This window comes from Dipodomys spectabilis, unplaced genomic scaffold (genome assembly GCF_019054845.1).
Source record: "Dipodomys spectabilis isolate Male_0828 unplaced genomic scaffold, ASM1905484v1 ptg000012l, whole genome shotgun sequence".
NCBI classification, from domain to species: Eukaryota; Metazoa; Chordata; class Mammalia; order Rodentia; family Heteromyidae; genus Dipodomys; species Dipodomys spectabilis.
Genome location: NW_024870689.1, coordinates 5070891 through 5088208, shown reverse-complemented (window position 1 = coordinate 5088208; position 17318 = coordinate 5070891). Strand labels below are relative to the sequence as shown.

At 41.4% G+C, this 17318-nt stretch overlaps 1 pseudogene; it reads left to right on the top strand.

Annotated features, from left to right (window-relative positions):
- The first annotated feature begins 464 nt into the window (after positions 1-464).
- On the top strand, positions 465-1466 carry LOC122094935 (annotated as a pseudogene).
- Positions 1467-17318: the final 15852 nt, after the last annotated feature.

Genomic DNA, 17318 nt, shown 5'->3' with positions numbered 1-17318 from the left:
CCTCTAATCCTAGCTACTCAGGAGGCTGAGATCTAAGGATCACAGTTCAAAGCCAGCCCGGCAGAAAAGTCAGTGAGACTCTTATCTCAAATTAACCACTAGAAAACCGGAAGTGGTGTTGTGGCTCAAGCAGTAGAATGTTCGCCTTGAGGTGAAGAGCACGGGATAGTGCCCAAGTCCAGAGTTCAAGCCCCACGACTGACAAAAAGCAAACAAAAAACCTGACTACATGCAACCCAATTAATATGCAGCAATCCCTTGTATTTGATGCACTGACATTTTATAATCTAAAAAGAAAACAAAAAATTCCACTTAAAGTTCTATGAGGGCAGAGTGAGAAAGGTGAGGGGCCCTGGGATTAGACATGTGGAACTCCTGACCTAAGTGGGAGAGTAAGCACCTTCCCCACATCAGGACCTTCATGACACCAAATCTGCACCTTTGGGCCTCTGTCAGTGTCCACAATGACTACCCCACTCGTATCTGCCACCATTTTCAACTTGAGAGAAGCTTTATGCAAGGTTTGGTTGACAAGATGCTCAATGACAGAGCTCCCAGAGAAGGGGCTGCTTGCTGGACAGGAAGGCAGTGGTCTCTCCTGCTGCTGAGCTGAGGTGTTTCCCTTGGAGGCACTTGGCCAACACCCTGCCCAGCATCAAGTTCCACCAGAGCTAGGTCATCAGCAACCTGAAGGGTGAGCCAGTCCCAGTCTTGTACTCTAGGGACAGCAGCTTCAGAGACTGCTCTTTCTCACAGGTGCTGAGCAGCTGCTGCCCAATCAGAAGCAGACCAAAAGAGGCAGGTCAACTCCAGTGGCTATAAGACGTAGCTGTTCCTCCAATTTGAAGAAAACACCTATAGAGACAAGTGTCACTTCATGCACAGCATCCACAAACTCCACAGTCTAGCCTGCCATCCCAAGTGCAAGATCTAGCTGGGTTGCACCTTCCATGTCACCAACCTTTGCCTCTATGAGCCCTGCTGCCACTTCATCCACAAAACCAAGGAACGCAGAGCCCTGGCCAGGACCTTTCTGCAGACCTTCCCTATCTCCAGCATAGCTTTAGCTTTGCTGGATTTTCCAGTGCCAATGAGACTGCTGCCACCACTGGATTTCTAGATAGCCCCACGTCCATCATCCCAACACCCATCCTGATTGCCGATGACCTCCTGGGCTCACCCAACCTTCCTGATGGCACCAATAACCCCTTCACCTTCTAGAGCCAGGTATTTGTTCTTTACCTCTTTCATGGGGCTGCCTTTCATGTGTACCCCACCACCTTCCTATTCTGATCCATGTCTGAGTTCTCTCACATGTTTGATTCTCATGCCACCCCTCAGGATTCTCTCTTGGGTCAAGGCTACCTGTGCAGTGCAGCAGGAGCCATGCTGGGTCAGATTCCCTCATCTTGGACAATTCAGGAGACCTGCCCATTTTGAGCAAACTTTCCATCTCATATGACTAAAGCACCAGGGTAAGGAGGGACACCCCCAATCCATTCCTTCTACTCCCCTTCCTCCTGCACCACATCCTAGATCCAATTAATCACCAAAAATCCTGGAAGTGACCTGTATCTCAAGTGGTACAGTACTAGCTTCATGCTAAATGAAGCTCAAGGATAGCTCCTATCCTGAATTCAAGCACCAAGACCACCACAGAACATCAACAATAAAAAGATGAGTGATTTGGAAATGGAAAAAGGCCTTTATAGTCAAGTAGATCCACTGAAATGGAAAAAAATAACCCTGTCCTATAACTAAAGGACTCAATATTGTACTTTATTTTACTTTTTATCAGTTGTGGAGCTTTAGTCATGGCCTGGGCAACGTCCCAGAACTTTTTTGCTCAAGACTAGCACTCTACTTCTTTAAGCAACAGCTATACATCTGGTTTAGGGGGTGGTTAATTAGAGTAAGAATATCACAGACTTTCTTGCTCAGGCTGGCTTTGAACTATGATCCTCAGATCTCAGACTCCTAGAAGCTAGGATAACAATTATGAGTCACCAGTGCCCAGCTAGGACTTAATATTTCTAAAAGAGGACTGGGAAGTTGGCTCAGTGGTAGAGCGCTTGCCTTGCATGCCTGTGGCCCTGGGTTCGATTCCTCAGCACCACATAAGCAAAAAGAAAAAAGCCGGAAGTGGCGCTATGGCTCAAGTGGTAGCGCACTAGCCTTGAGCTGAAGAGCTGAGGGACAGCGCCCAGGCCCAGAGTTCGGGCCCCAAGACTGGACCCAAAAAAAAAAAAAATTCTAAAAGAGCAGTACTTTTCAAATTGCCTTTGCATTCAAAATGCCCCCTTACAAGATTGTGACCTAGGTTTAAATTAATTGCAAAATTCATTCTAAAATGTGTACGGGACTATAAGAAATCCTAAACAAACTAATTGGATACTGCAAAAACAAGAGGAAGTTAAGTAGGGGAGGATGACTCACATCTGTGATCTTTGCTACTCAGAAAGAAGAGATCTGAGGATGGTAATTCAAAACCAACCTGAGGAAGAAAAACCTTTCCAAAAATTATTTCCAAAAAAAAAAAAACAACAACAAATATCCAAAATTGGAGCTATGGACATGAGAAAAAACTGTTCAAGGACAGTATTGACATGTACTTTTCCTTTTTCCTGTATATGTTTTTCCTTAGTTTAAAATTGCCATTGTCAAATTTTTTTTTAAGTTGTACTTTTTTATTTATTTATTTTTATTTTTATTCAAGTCGTGGGGCTTGAACTCTGGGCCTGGGCGCTTGTCCCTCAGCTCTTCAGCTCAAGGCGAGCGCTCTACCACTTGAGCTACAGCGCCACTTCCGCCATTGTCAAAATTTTGTTTCTCTGATATATTTATCTTTCATGCCACCAATGGAATTTGAACTCAGGACCTTGCTCTCTTGCTTATTTTTTTGTTCAACGCTTGTACATAGAACTTTAGCTACACCTCTAGTTCCTGACTTTTACTGATTCATTGAATAAGGGTCTTTAAGATTTGTCTGCAGGTGCTGCTTTGAACCTCCATCTTTAGAATATGCCACTTTAGAAGCTAGAGTTAGTGAGATGGTCCATGACACCTGGCAAGTCATTTTCCATTTATGCAAGTCTTCTTTCTCCTAATTATGATGTATTTTATGTCAGTGTTCATATTTCTTATGTACTTTTTCCAAAATTTTTATTGTGATTGATTGCATAATTTCACAAATTTCAAAGTATTTGGGGATAGTGATGCTTAGTTAAAGTTACAAACACATTCTAACACTCATGGGGCAAATTGCCTATCATGGTCCATAAAGTTTATGAGTTCTATGGGCTTTGACTATACAGTTATTTCTTCCATATCGAGTGATATTTACATTCCTTTCTTTTTGCAGAGTGTCAGCTGTTCTCTCTTTCCCACTCATTTCCTCCCTCCCAACGCTGCCTTTAAGTTGCTTGGTTTGTTTTGATCAATGTCCAGTGCAGCTGATGGGTCTCACTGTTGTATGTTTTCCCGTTTCCCTCTAGTTCTGTGTCCTCCTCCTAGTTTCCCTCTGATGTGCACATATATAACATATGTGGTCAGCGGCATGGGGTCATTTAGTAATGATTGGACTAGATGAGTGGGAGTCTTTTGTTTCTCGTCTTGTTTACTTTGTTGTATTACCTTATGTTCTGGATTTAACATCCACTTATCAGGGAGACCATGTGCCATTTGTCTCTTTCTTCTTGGTTTACCTCACTCAACATGATTTCTTCTAGTTCTATCCATTTCCCTGTGAATGCCATTATTTTGTTCTTTCTAATGGCAGCATAATTTTCCATTGTATATAAATACAATTTTTTGATCCATTCATCTGTAGTGAGAGCATCTGGGTTGTTTCTATATCCTGGCTATTGTGAACAGTGCTGCAATAAACATGGAGGTGCACGTGTCCTTGTATCATGGTTCCTGTTGTTCAGGATAGATGCCTAGGAGTAGTATGGCTGGCTCATAGGAGAGGTCAATATTTAGCTTTCTGAGACCCTCCAAACTGCCTTCCAAAGTGGTTTGTATAAGTGTACATTCCCACCAGCAGTGCAATAGGGTTCCTCCTTCTCTGCATCCCCTCCAGCATTTGTCGTTGGCTGACTTTAGGATGTGGGCCATTCTGACTGGGGTAAGGTGGTATCTCAAGGTTGTCTTTATTTGCATATCCTTTATAACCAGGAATGGTGAACATTTCCTCATGTGTTTCTTTGCCATTTTTATCTCTACTTCTGAGAAGTCTCTCTTTAGTTCCCTTGTACATTTAGTAATTTATTTGTTGGGTTTGGGAGGGATTAGTTTCTTGAGTTCCCTGTACATACTGGATATTATCTCCTTGTCTGTTATATTGCTGCTAAATATTTTTTCCCGTTAGTTTGTTTTCTTTCTAGTTTGGTTGCTATAGCTTTAGCTGTGCAGAAGCTTTTTTATTTTAAAGTAGTCCCATTTGTTGAGTCTTTCCCAATTTGTTGTGACCCTGGAACTCTGTTCAGGAAGTTCCTGCCTGTGCCTATAAGTTCAAGTGTCTCTCCTACTCTGTCCTGCAGTAGTTTCAGGGATTCAGGTTTGATGTTAATCCATTTTGAGTTGATGTTAGTGCATGGTGACAGGCTGGAGTCCACTTTTAGTTTTCTGCATGTGGCCGCCCAGTTTTCCCAGCACCAGCACCAGTAGTTGAAGAGGCTGTGCTTCTTCCACTGTATGTCTTTGTCTGCTTTGTCAAATATCAGCTGACTATAGGCACGTAGTTTTATTTCTGGATCTTCTATTCTATTCCCTTGGTCTTCGGGGGTCTGGTTTTTTTTTGGGGGGGGGGGTCCGGTCGTGGTGCCTGAACTCTGGGCCTGGATACTGTCCCTCAGCTCTCCAGCTCAAGGCTAGCGCTCTACCACTTGAGCCATAGCACCACTTCTGGCTTTTTTCTTTTTGCTTATGTGGTGCTGAGGAATCGAACCCAGGGCCTCAGGCATTCAAGGCAAGTGCTCTACCACTGAGGCCACCTTCCCAGCCCCTCAGGGGTCTGTTTTTGTGAAAGTACCATGCTGTCTTTGTCATTATGGCTCTATAGTACAGTTTGAAGTCTGGCATTGAGATCCCTCGCATGTTGTCTTTTTTGCCTAGAATTATTTTGGCTATTCTAGTTCTTTTGATGTTCCATATGAATTTTTGGACTGTTTTCTGTATTTCAGCAATGTACATCATTGGGATTTTAATAGGAATTGCATTAAATTTGTATATTAATTTTGGCATTTTCACTACATTAAGTCTGCCTGTCCAAGAACATGGAAGGTCTTTCCACTTTCTGGTGTCCTCTATAATTTCTTTCTTTAAGTTTTTACAGTTTTCATTAAATAGTTCTTTTGCATCTTTGGTTAGACTAATTCCTAAATATTTTATTTGGGGGGGGGGAGTATTGTGAATGAGGCCGTTTCCTTGATTTCCCTTCCTGCTTCTACATTGTTTGTGTACAGAAAGGCAACTGATTTTTGTGGGTTGATTTTGTATCCTGCTACTTTGCTGAATTTGTTTATAAGTTGTAAGACCTTGAGTGTGAAGTTTTTGGGATCATTGAGGTATAGTATCCTGTCATCTGCCCAAAGAGATAATTTAACTTCTTCCTTCCCTATGCGGATCCCTTTAATGTCTTTTTCTTGACTTATTGCTCTGGTTAAGGTTTCCAGAAGTATATTGAAGAAGAGTGGAGAAAGTGGGAATCCTTGCCTTGTTCCTGATTTTAGGAAAATTGGTTGTTTTTCCCATTAAGTATAATATTGGCTGTTGGTCTGTCGTATATGGCTTTTATTGTTTTAAGGAATGTTCCTTCTATTCCTATTTTTCCCAGAGCTTTTAACATGAATATTGTCTCTTATCAGAAGCTTTTTTTCTGCATCAATGGAGATAATCATGTGGCTCTTGACCTTGGGTCTGTTGGTATAATGGATTACATTTATTAAATTATCTAGGTTAAACCATCCATGCATTTCTGAGATGAAGCCTACTTGGCCATGATGTATGTTTTTTTATATGTTTCTGGATTCTGTTGGATAGAATTTTGTTAATGATCTTTGTGTCTGTGTTCATCAAGAAGATTGGTCTGTAGTTTTTTGTTGTTGCTGTTGTTGTTGGGTCTTTGCTTGGGTTAGGGATGAGTGTGATATTGGCATCGTAGAATGAGTTTTGGATAGCTCCCTCTTTTTCTATTTCATGGAAGAGGCTGAGGAGTATGGGTTTTAGTTCCTCTTTAAAAGTCTTACAGAATTCCGTAGTGAATGCATCTTGTCCTGGGCTTTTCCTTGTTGGAAAACTTCTGATTGCTTCCTTTATCTCATTGTAAGATATTGGCTTTTTTAATTGATTGGTTCTTTGCTCAGTTTGGGTAACTTGTATTTCTCTAAAAATGCATCCATTTCTTTTTTTTTTAATTTTTTATTGTGAAAATACTGTAAGAGGGGTTACAATTACATGGGCAAGATAATGAGTACATTTCTTATCAAGCATTGTAGCCTCCTCCTTTGTTTCCCCTTCCCATCCCTTCCCATCCTCCCCCCACCATCCGACCCCTCGCTTAAATCATCTTATCTGGTCATATGTACATAGCTTTTGACCTTTTCTGCTTGTCCCAGACATATACTAGTTATTGCAAATAAGGGAAAACATAGGACCTATGTTTCTTTGGCCTGGCTTAATTCAATTAATATAAGTTTTTCCAAGTCTTTGCATTTCCTAACAAATGGGGTGATGTCATTCTTTCTGATGGAGACATAGAATTCCATCTATATCTATATCTATCTATCTATCTATCTATCTATCTATCTATCTATCTATCTATATCACATAAAAATGCATCCATTGCTGATAGGTTTTCTTTCTTTAGAGAGTATGGATTCTGGATATAGTTCTTTAGAATTGCTTGGATGTCTTGGGTATTTGTTGTGATTTTTCCCGTGGCATCCCTGATCTTGTTAATTTGGGTTTCCTCTCTTAATTAATCTTGACAAAGGTCCATCAATTTTATGTATTTTTTTCAAAAAAACCAGCTTTTTGTTTTATTAATTTTATTTATAATTTTCTTAATCTCTATCTCGTTAATTTCAGCTCTTAATTTGGTAATCTGGATCCATCTAGTAACTTTAGGTTCCACTTTTTTCATGTTTTTCTAGTAGTTTACAACATGGGATTATTTACTTAGTCCATCTCTATTTTCTTGATGTGGACACTGAGGGGAATAAATTTGCCCCCTCAGGAATGGTTTTGCTGTGTCCCACAGGTTTCTTGATGTGTATTCATTTTCATTGAATTGTGGGATCCTATGTATCTTGTTAAATATTTTCTCCCCAAACTAGGTTTTTGATGTTCTTTAGGGTGAAATTTTCTTAGATGTTTGCATGAAGCACAATGGATGTGTATTGATACTTGAATTCACTGTTGGAAGAGAGTCCCATGTACCACTACATTTACTCTGGCATTTGTCCCAATTGACAGATTATGAGCTTGAGGATCAAGGAGGAACACCTTTCTAGGATGTCTGGTCTGCTATGTCCTAGAGCTAGTGTAGGGACCCTATCACCATATAGAGACATGGCCTGGACTTTTGCCACTGCCTATGCATTTAATAGTTGCCTCTATATTCAGTAGATTCTCTTGTACAGCTACAGGTGTTTCAACCCACTCAGGACCCATGTGCCTGGGTCATCAGATTATAGGAAGAAAAAAATCCACAGTATATAGGATTCAAGAATTGTACAACATAAATATTGACATTTTAATAGAGTTAGAAGAGTAAATAAAATAAACATTTTACATCAATCATGACAAAAAGTAAAATAGATATTTTCCCAGGGAGGGAAGAAGGAACCTATAACACTAGATCTTCCTATAAGTTGCCTATAAGCAGAAATGCTAGGTCAGGGTAGTCAAAGGAATCTACCACCTCATTACAGGAAGGCTTTTCTTCCTGAGTTGAGGGAGGGACATATTCTAATTTCTCCATTGGAGATTGGTTTTCCTGCAGCAGATATTCTGTGAGGACAGACTCCCTTTCCTCAACTGAATTAAGCTTTCAGACATCACTTATTGGTGCTTCTGAACACAGACTGGGGAAATTTTCCTCAAACCCCACAAGTGCTGGTTTATCCTGCATGCCAAGACATGTCCTGATTTGACTCACCTGGAGCTGATCTAGGCAGACTGTGAAAGTCAAGTGAATAAATTCTGGATCTTCTTCCACTGGAGTATCTGCAGGTTCATCTGCGTCATGTGTAGGGTTCAGAACAAGTGAGACATCCACAGGACTCGAAATCTGCTTGGTCTTTTCTGCAAATAGCCTTATCTGCTCTACATTCACATTCTTTCTGGAGTCCAGTGATGACTCCAGATCTCCATCATCACCATTGGTGACGTCACTGAGGGTTCTTTATTTTGAATTCAGGGAAAGCTGCTCTATGGTGATCGAAACCCGAGAATGGAAATAGGTAAAGGATCCTTGTCTATAAGTTCAGGTGTAATTAAACTGCCATGAGGTTTTAATGAAGAAAGCTATTGAACTTGAATTTGGACTGAACAGTGGTGAGAAGGTAGGGTGTTTCTAATCAGAGCCGATGCCTGAATATTTTCAAAAAAGAACAGGCATTACCTGGCAGAGAATATCCATAAAAGGACATTTGTCTAGCTGGGTTGTACTAAGGGCTCCTGGCCAAACACCATCCTGAAAAGCCCATCCCTAGGGGCCTAGTTTCAATCACTACTCACAAAGTCTTGGCACCCTAGGAACACCCTAGCCCTTTCTCTGATTACATTATTTCACAGGCCTCCAGGATTCCTACTGAAAACTTATTTACAAATGGTAAATGTGATTTCCTGGAGCCTCAGCTAGGTGAGAGCTACTGGCTCATGCCTGTAATCCTGGTTTGTCAGTAAACAGATTTCTAAAGCTCCAGTAGCTTCTGAGGGAAATGAAATGTCCTGGCTGGCCAGTCCTAAGAAATTAGCCATGGTGTGTTCTTCTTTGTCTTATGCCAAGCTCTTGTGAGAAGACCCCAGTGAAACAAACAGTCTCAGATTGGAGCCAGTACTCCCAAGACTCATCCATGAGGGCTGGCTGAGCAGCCCTGGATTGAAAGAGGAGCACTCACTTTTTAAACATAATAGTCAGCACTTGCTCCATTTTCCCACAGTCTATAGTTGTATAGGAAGTTTTGAATAAAGAAGAGATCTCCTTTCTGGTGGAGAGGGATTAGGTTCATCACAAGCATCTCCAGGCCTGCCTCCAAGCTCCATACTTTACAGGGTATATCCTAGGTTGGAGCCGACTCCTTTTCACACTATGGTGGTAAAAAGAATGGATCTTTCAAACATGGAATTGGGAACACACTTCAAATTGAGTAACTGGGGGCTGGGAAGGTGGCTCAGTGGTAGAGCACTTGCCTTGCATGCTCGAGGCCCTGGGTTCAATTCCTCAGCACCACATAAGCAAAAAGAAAAAAGCCGGAAGTGGCGCTGTGGCTCAAGTGGTAGAGCGCTAGCCTTGAGCTGAAGAGCTGAGGGACATCACCCAGGCCCAGAGTTCAGGCCCCACGACCGGACCCAAAAAAAAAAAAAAACCAAATTGAGTAACTGTAATAGACTGGATTGAAAACTACATAGAAAGAATTATTTCAATATAGACACTTAAAAGCACACAGGAAGATGATTCTAGTCTGAGTAGGAGGAAATCAAATAGGTTTCCTATCATGATTACACCTCGCCTGAGTTGCTATGTATTTCTCTTGGTTTCTACTTGGACAAAGGCCTGAGAAACTAGATTTGGGTTCTTGGCACTGATCCAATGTCTGCAGCTTTGAGTGACGTACTCACACCTCTCTTGCCTGAGACCCGAGTCTCCTGACGTTTTTGGGGGGGAGGGGCAGGCTGTCGTGGGGCCTGAACTCTGGGCCTGGGCGCTGTCCCTCAGCTCTTCAGCTCAAGGCTAGTACTCTACCATTTGAGCCACAGCACCACTTATAGCTTTTTTCTTTTTGCTTATGTGGTGCTGAAGAATTGAACCCAGGGCCTCACGCATGCAAGGCAAGCACTCTTCCACTGAGCCACCTTCCCAGCCCCAAGTCTCCTGACTTTTGAACACAGAATAAGAACATCTTTCTTGTTCCAGAGCCACAGGCCAAGTGAGCTCACTTGAGCAAACTTTCACAGTTTGCTATCACAGTTCCATGTTCTAATCCACTGTGAGGAAGGCAAGGTCACCTCTCAGGTTCCAATAATCTAAGCTGCTTGCTCACATAAGACCTTCCCCAAAATAAACGAGTCTGAAATCACCACTTCCACATCACAATTTACACATATGGACATAGTAAACAGCATATCTTGTTTGTCGAATCCCCTAGGTACTGGCATGGTCTCAGCTTCAAGGATCCATTCTTAGGTCAGATCCATGCCTTATTAGTCACTATTCCTATCACCCGGCACAAATCATTTTACTTCTCAGGGCACTCTCAGCCTGCTATGTGCTTCCTGCACATGTTTTTTTACATCTATATCTTAGGACATTATTTTGTTTCTGTATCCTAATCTTCTGTTTGCCCTTAAGGGCAGTCATCAGCAAAATATGCAAGTACCTAGAGGTGGGAAGATCAAAGAAGTATTGGTAAACAAACATTATACACATAGATATTTTTACAGGTGTCCATTCTTGTAAGATAAAAGACTTTTTTTATTCTGTTGTCAAGGGAAGTGGAGAAGGGAAAAGGTGCTGCATTTGTTTTTATTGTTATGATGACTATTATTTTAAGAATACTACAGCATTTAAGGAATGTTATATATAAAGCTAGATAGAAAACTGCTATTTGGTTTTTTTTACAAGCTATTTGTTTATACAGTACTTGCCTCTGAAGTCTTGGCTTCTGTGTGCCATGATCTATCCTTTTCCTTCAAGAAATACAAAAATGAATTTCACAAATTGCCGAGTTGTTGTCCAATCTCTGGATGTCAATGTAAGATACAGTGTTGCTTTAGAGAGAGAGAGAAAGAGAGCATGTGTGTGTGTGTGTGTGTGTGTGCATGCTCACACACACATGAATGTTTTAGGCTTGTGCTCACGGTTACCTTGAGTATCTTCTGCTCAAAACTAGTGCTCTACTACGTGAGCCACAACTCCACTTCCATCTTATTGTAATTAATTGGAGATGAGAGACTCACAGAGTTTCTTTCCCAGTCTGGATTGGAACTGAATCTTCAGTTTCAATGTCCTGTGTAGCTGGGATTATAGGTAAGAGCCACCAGAATCTGCTGAGAGATCACGAAGGTTGCAAGTTTCAGTCCAGCTTCACAAAACACTATATCCAGCAACTCTAAATCCCTACATGATGGAATATGATGGAATGAGGATAAATTAGGGGTATAGTATACTAGCATAACTTACATGATGCCCTGGTCTCAATATCTACCATCACAAAACCAAGCAAAATGAGGTAATTTCAAAAAAATCCATTTTATAATAATTTAATTCTGAAAATAATTAAAAAGGAAAAACATTCGTATTTATAGGGGATAGTGGATGGCAGAATAAGAAAAGGAAAATTGTATACTGCAGGAAAATTATTTTCTCGTATTGTCATGGTGGATATATGGTAATGCTTTACAAAGCAGCAATAAATAAAGATATATCTACTACCTGTAATCTAACATGTCTCTATCCCTATCCACTTCCAATCCTTTAGTGAACATTATCAATTTATGGATGTTTATGGTATATTCCAAAATAACAAGTAGAATCATGGTGTTACCAAATTACATTGGTAATCAAAGTTTTAAGAGATGAAAGTGCTATCCCTGCAGTACTATTTTTTGTTGGTGGTTGTAGTGGTCACGGAGCCTGAACTCTTGATCTGGGCCTGTCCCTCAGTTCTTCAGTTCAAGGCTAGCACTATACCACTTGAGCCATGGCTCCACTTCCAACTTTTTTTCTGCTTATGAGGTGCTGAAGAATTGAACCCGAGGCCTCATGCATGCAAGGCAAGCACTCTACCACTGAGCCACTTTCCCAGCCCTGAAGGTGCTAATTATATTGAACTGATTATTATATACTCAAGGACTGTATTATCACTATACACCCTAAGTATGTACAATCACTACTTCAAATTTAAGCAGAACACATCAAGGTTTTGAAGACATATGCCTGTAAAGCTATCTACTTGGCAAGTTGACATTAGTTCAAGACCAGTATAGTTATACCTACACAAAGCTCCTTCTCATTCACCTGCTATGTGTGGTGGCACACATCTGTCATCTCAGGTACATGGGAGGCTGAGAGTATGAGGATTTTAATCCCAGGCCAGCCCAGGAAAAAGTTCCTTGTGACTCCACAAACTACTCAGACAAAGAAAGAAGTGGTGCTGTGGCTTAAGTGATATTTCCACAAAAGAATTCTCATAAATGTGTATATATATTAAAAAGGTGGGACTGTAGAGGAGGCTCAGATAATGGTAGACAGAATGGTAGGCAGAAAAATCAAAGGCAAATAATTTCAAAGTACAGGACAACTATGTATAAGCAGGACATAAAGAACCTCAATGACAGAGTTGACCAATAGTAGATTGTGGCTCTTTAGAGGAAAAGAAAACAGCAGAGAGGATTTTTCTATCGAAATATATGTATTTCTGAATCACTATAGTGAAACTCCTTGCTGGGTGCAGGTGGCTCACGCCTGTAATCCTAGCTACTCAGGAGGCTCAGATCTGAGGATCACGGTTCAAAGCCAGCCCAAATACTTCTTCAAATAGTTTTTTCCAGGCAGGAACATCCATCAGATTCTTATCTCCAATAAATGACTAGAAAACCGGAAGTGGCACTGTGACTTAAGCAGTAGAGCACTTGCCATGAGCTGAAGAGCATAGGGACAGAGAGTGCCCAGGCCCAGAGTTCAAGCCCTACAACCAAACAAAAACAAAAACAAACAAACAACAACAAAAAAAAAACGTAGTGAAACTCCTTGGTGCAGTTCATACATACACAGAAATGCCAGGAAAGAAAAACAGGCTCAGATGTGAAGGTGGGCACAAGTGGGAAAGGTAGGGAATTGAATCTCATGGGAGAAGAATTATAGAGGAGCTGATGTTGATTGGGATATATTTTATGTATGTGTGGAAATTTGACAGTGAAATCCTTTTGTGGCTAATGTTTGGTAATAAAAATTGAATTATTTAATCTAGCAGCAATGGCTCAATTCTAGCTACTTAGGAGGCTGAAGTTCTGCAGAAACAAGTTTCAAATCCAGACAGAAAATATTATTGGAAACACAGTCTTTAAAATAATAGGCAAAATCTAGCTTGCATATGTGTTTCTATCATAGCTGGGTCAGCTGAGAAAGCAAAGTAAGAAAGAGCAAGGCTCTGATGTCAAAAACCAGTACTTGAAGGGGAAAAGAGGCATTTTATAAGTCATAAGAATTGTCTGTATTCAGTGGATATAAGTTCACATCAAATTCATAATTTAAATTTTTATCCAGTATTATGAGCTCTATTTTATATTGTAGATACCACTTACAAAACAAAAATGTGATGTATGTATGTATCTCTCTCTATATATATTTATTTATCTATGTATCTATTTGTCTATCTATCTATCTTCTACCTATATGACTGCCTGAGTGTCTTCTATTTTGCCAGTTCTTGAATTCAGGGCATGAACTCACATTCCTTAGGATTAGCTTGATTGCTCATGGCTGGCAAACAACTGAGCCAGGCCTCCATTCTGTCTTTTGGTTAGTTTATTACAGATGGAGTCTGTGGACTTGCTTTTAGGATAGGAGTGGCTTCAAACAATTATTCTCCAGTTCTCAGTAGAAAACCAGCTAGGCTTATAGGCATGGGTGAATGGTAGAAGGCAAAAGGCTTTCTTTCAATGAGGTCTAGTTTGTTTATTATATTTGTCAATAATATTGTTGGTATGTTTTTTGAAAAAAGTAATGTCCTAATGCAATATCATAGTGGTGGAGCACTAGTCTTGAGCAGAAAGTTCAGGGAAAGACCTTGGCCCTTGGTTCAAGCCTCAGGACACACACACACACACACACACACACACACACACACACACACACACACACACACAGCCTAAAAGGTATAAAAACTATGCCAACTTTCTCAGGACCCAAGGCTTTTTTTACATAGCTGCCAACTTTGGCTCAAATACACAGGCATCCAAAGAAAACTTTATTTTTATCTATTCTGCATTCGTGGTGATTTCTTCGAATAACCAATTCAAGGTTCTAAAACCCACAACATAAAAGATCTCATTGAGATAAACAGATGGACACACAACTGTAATCCTTTCACTCAGAAGGTTTTGGCAGGAGGATTGGAGTATGACGCAAATGTGGTTGACACACCAAGACCTAAGGTAAAACACATCAAAAATGAACGCATGAATAAATAAAGTATCAGTCCCATGAACCCCTGCCTTATCTTCTTTACTCCCTAAGTCCAGGACTATGGTGTTCACCACATCACAACCTGTTTAGTTATTTTAAGAAAATGATGGATGCCGGGCACTGGTGGCTCACGCCTGTAATCCTAGCTACTCAGGAGGCTGAGATCTGAGGATCGCGGTTCAAAGCCAGCCCGGGCAGGAGAGACAGTGAGGCTCCTATCTCCAATAAAAGCCACCAGAAAACTAGAAGTGGCGCTGTGGCTCAAGTGGTAGAGCGCTCGCCTTGAGCTGAAGAGCTGAGGGACAGCGCCCAGGCCCAGAGTTCAAGCCCCATGACCGACAAAAAAAAAAAGAAAGAAACAGATGGTTTTCCCTGATGTAAAGGGTCAGAAAAGGTTAAATGGTGTTCAGAGTCCTTTGGTGGAAACGAAGTCCTTAGCACAAAATGCAGGGAGGTTCTTATTGGTCTGTTCCAATGTAAACACAGCAGATGGGCTCCTAACCTCAGGCCCCTGGACAGCAATGTCTCTGTGCAATACTAGGGTGAAGGCAGTTCCAGACACTAGAGGAAGAGCTGATTCTATGTGAGGATGAAATTCAGCAGGGTCAAGCTTGCTTCTCAATACACACACCACCACTACCCTTACCACCATTACCACTACCACCACCACACAAAAGAGTCTTTAGTATTCTGGCCATCTGCCTCTCCCCAAAACTTATGCTATTATACAAGTTATTCCAAGACAAACTCATCAGTGTTGAAGGGATTGAGTTGCCACTGTTCTTTCTACACCTTCCATTGTTTCGTGTTTCAAACTAGAAAGGTCTAAGATGACCACATAACTGCCTAAGTTGAAATGATATTTGCATGGAAACCTAGCTATGTAATGGTGGACAAGTTGCATAACTTCAATCCTCAGGGTTTTTTTAATCTGCAAATGGGAATAGGGGTTAGTATAGGGGTGCATGCCTGTTTACCTATTTATGGACAGAAGGAGAATAGCAGTCCACAGCCAAACCAATGTGAAAGAAAATGGGAAAAAGCAAAAGGACTGGAAGCGTGGCTACAGTGGTAATGTCGAGGTGCTGCCCTAACTTGTGGAGAGCCCTGAACATATTACCACTGGAATTCACCAAAGCAAATTGAAATACTCGGAATGCCTGATAAAATGTCTGTAAGAAATAATGAAAATATAAACATGTGTCACACATCCCCTCACCCCCTAGTCCCCATATCCTATGCAGGACAGAGCTGAAAGCTCAGTAAAGACTTGGTGCTAAGGATATAGGCCTGGGATGGGCCTAGTGTGGCCAGAGTTGCTCTGACAGGTACTGTTACCAAGCAAGAATGCATAGGCTGTCCTTCCTCACACATGTGTTCATTGCCTTCTCCAGGCTATGGGATGAACATGTCTGAAAGCACACTTAAAAACGTGCTATGCAGCTGGGAATATGGCTTAGTGATAGAATGCTTGCCTAGCATGCATGAAAGTCTGGGTTCGATTCCCCAGTACCATATAAACAAAACAAACAAAAGAAAGCTAGAAATTGCACTGTGGCTCAAGTAGTAGAATGCTAGCCTTGAGCAAAAATAGGCTCAGGAACAGTGCCCAGGCCCTGAATTCAAGCCCCAAGGTTGGCAAAACAAAAAACAATAATAATAAAAAAAAAACTTGGTACTGCCGTGTGCCAGTGCCTCACGCCTATAATCCTAGCTACTCAGGATGCTGAAATCTGAGGATTGTGGTTCAAAGCCAGCCTGGGAAGGAAAGTCTAGGGGACATTTATCTCCAATTAGCCACCAGAAAACTGGATGTGGCACTGTGGCTCAGATGGTAGAGTGTGTGCCTTGAGCTGAAGAGCTCAGGGACAGCACCCAGGCCCTGAATTCCAACCCCAGAACTGACAAATTAATTAAGTAACATTTTTCCACACATATCCTGAGCTCCCAACCCCACAAGTACTGAACATAATATGACCAAAATGCAAGCTTAAAGTGCAGTGAAGACTCATAGGCCTGGGTAGGAACCTAGAGTCACCAAAGTTGTTCTGGTTGGCACCAACGTACCAAGCAGGAAGGGACTGGATGTCCTTTCTCACATACACCTTCACCTCCTTCTCCAGGCCGCAGAATGAACATGAAAGTATAGATGAAAATTTGATGCAGACTTGGAGAAAGGCGAATGACCTGGGCAAGATATGAGTTTGCGAGAGCAAGTTCTGATGGGGTCTTTCTAGACCATCCCACATTGGGCCATATACCATGAAGCTCTATTAAAGATACCAAGCTTCCATACTCTCCACATTTTATCCTACAGTCAGAAGAAGACAACGTGCATCAAAATCTTGATGGCCAGGCTAAGAGCTGAGGTGCTTGCCTAGCTTATGAGAGGTCATGGGACATAATACCACTGGAATTTACCAAAAAGAAATAGAAATAATTTTGAATGCCTAATAAAATGTGTATCAAACCTATATGATGAAAACAAAAAATCTTTTTGTGTTGGTCCTGGGGCTTGAACTCAGCCTAGGTGCTTTTCTGGAAGTTTTGTTTCCCTTTTGGGGGGAGGGGGGGAAGGAAGGGGATGGTTGGTGAATATTGAAGAAAAAGGACTTTTCTACCTGGACTGGGTTCAAACTGAAATCTTCAGAGCTTCGCCTCTTGAGTAGCTAGGAAAGCAGCCTCTTGAGTAGCTAGGAAAGCAGACATGAACCACTAGCACCTGGCAGAAATGTTTTCCACAGATCCCCTTATGCCCTCACTCACTATCTTCTCCAAAGCAAGATTTGTGAGGTCCAGCCAAACCATACTACATTAGGCCTTATACCCAGATCCTACACTCATAATTCCAGGCTTCTGAACCCTTTGCATTTTCTCAACACCCAGCACCTGAAGTCAAAGGAAG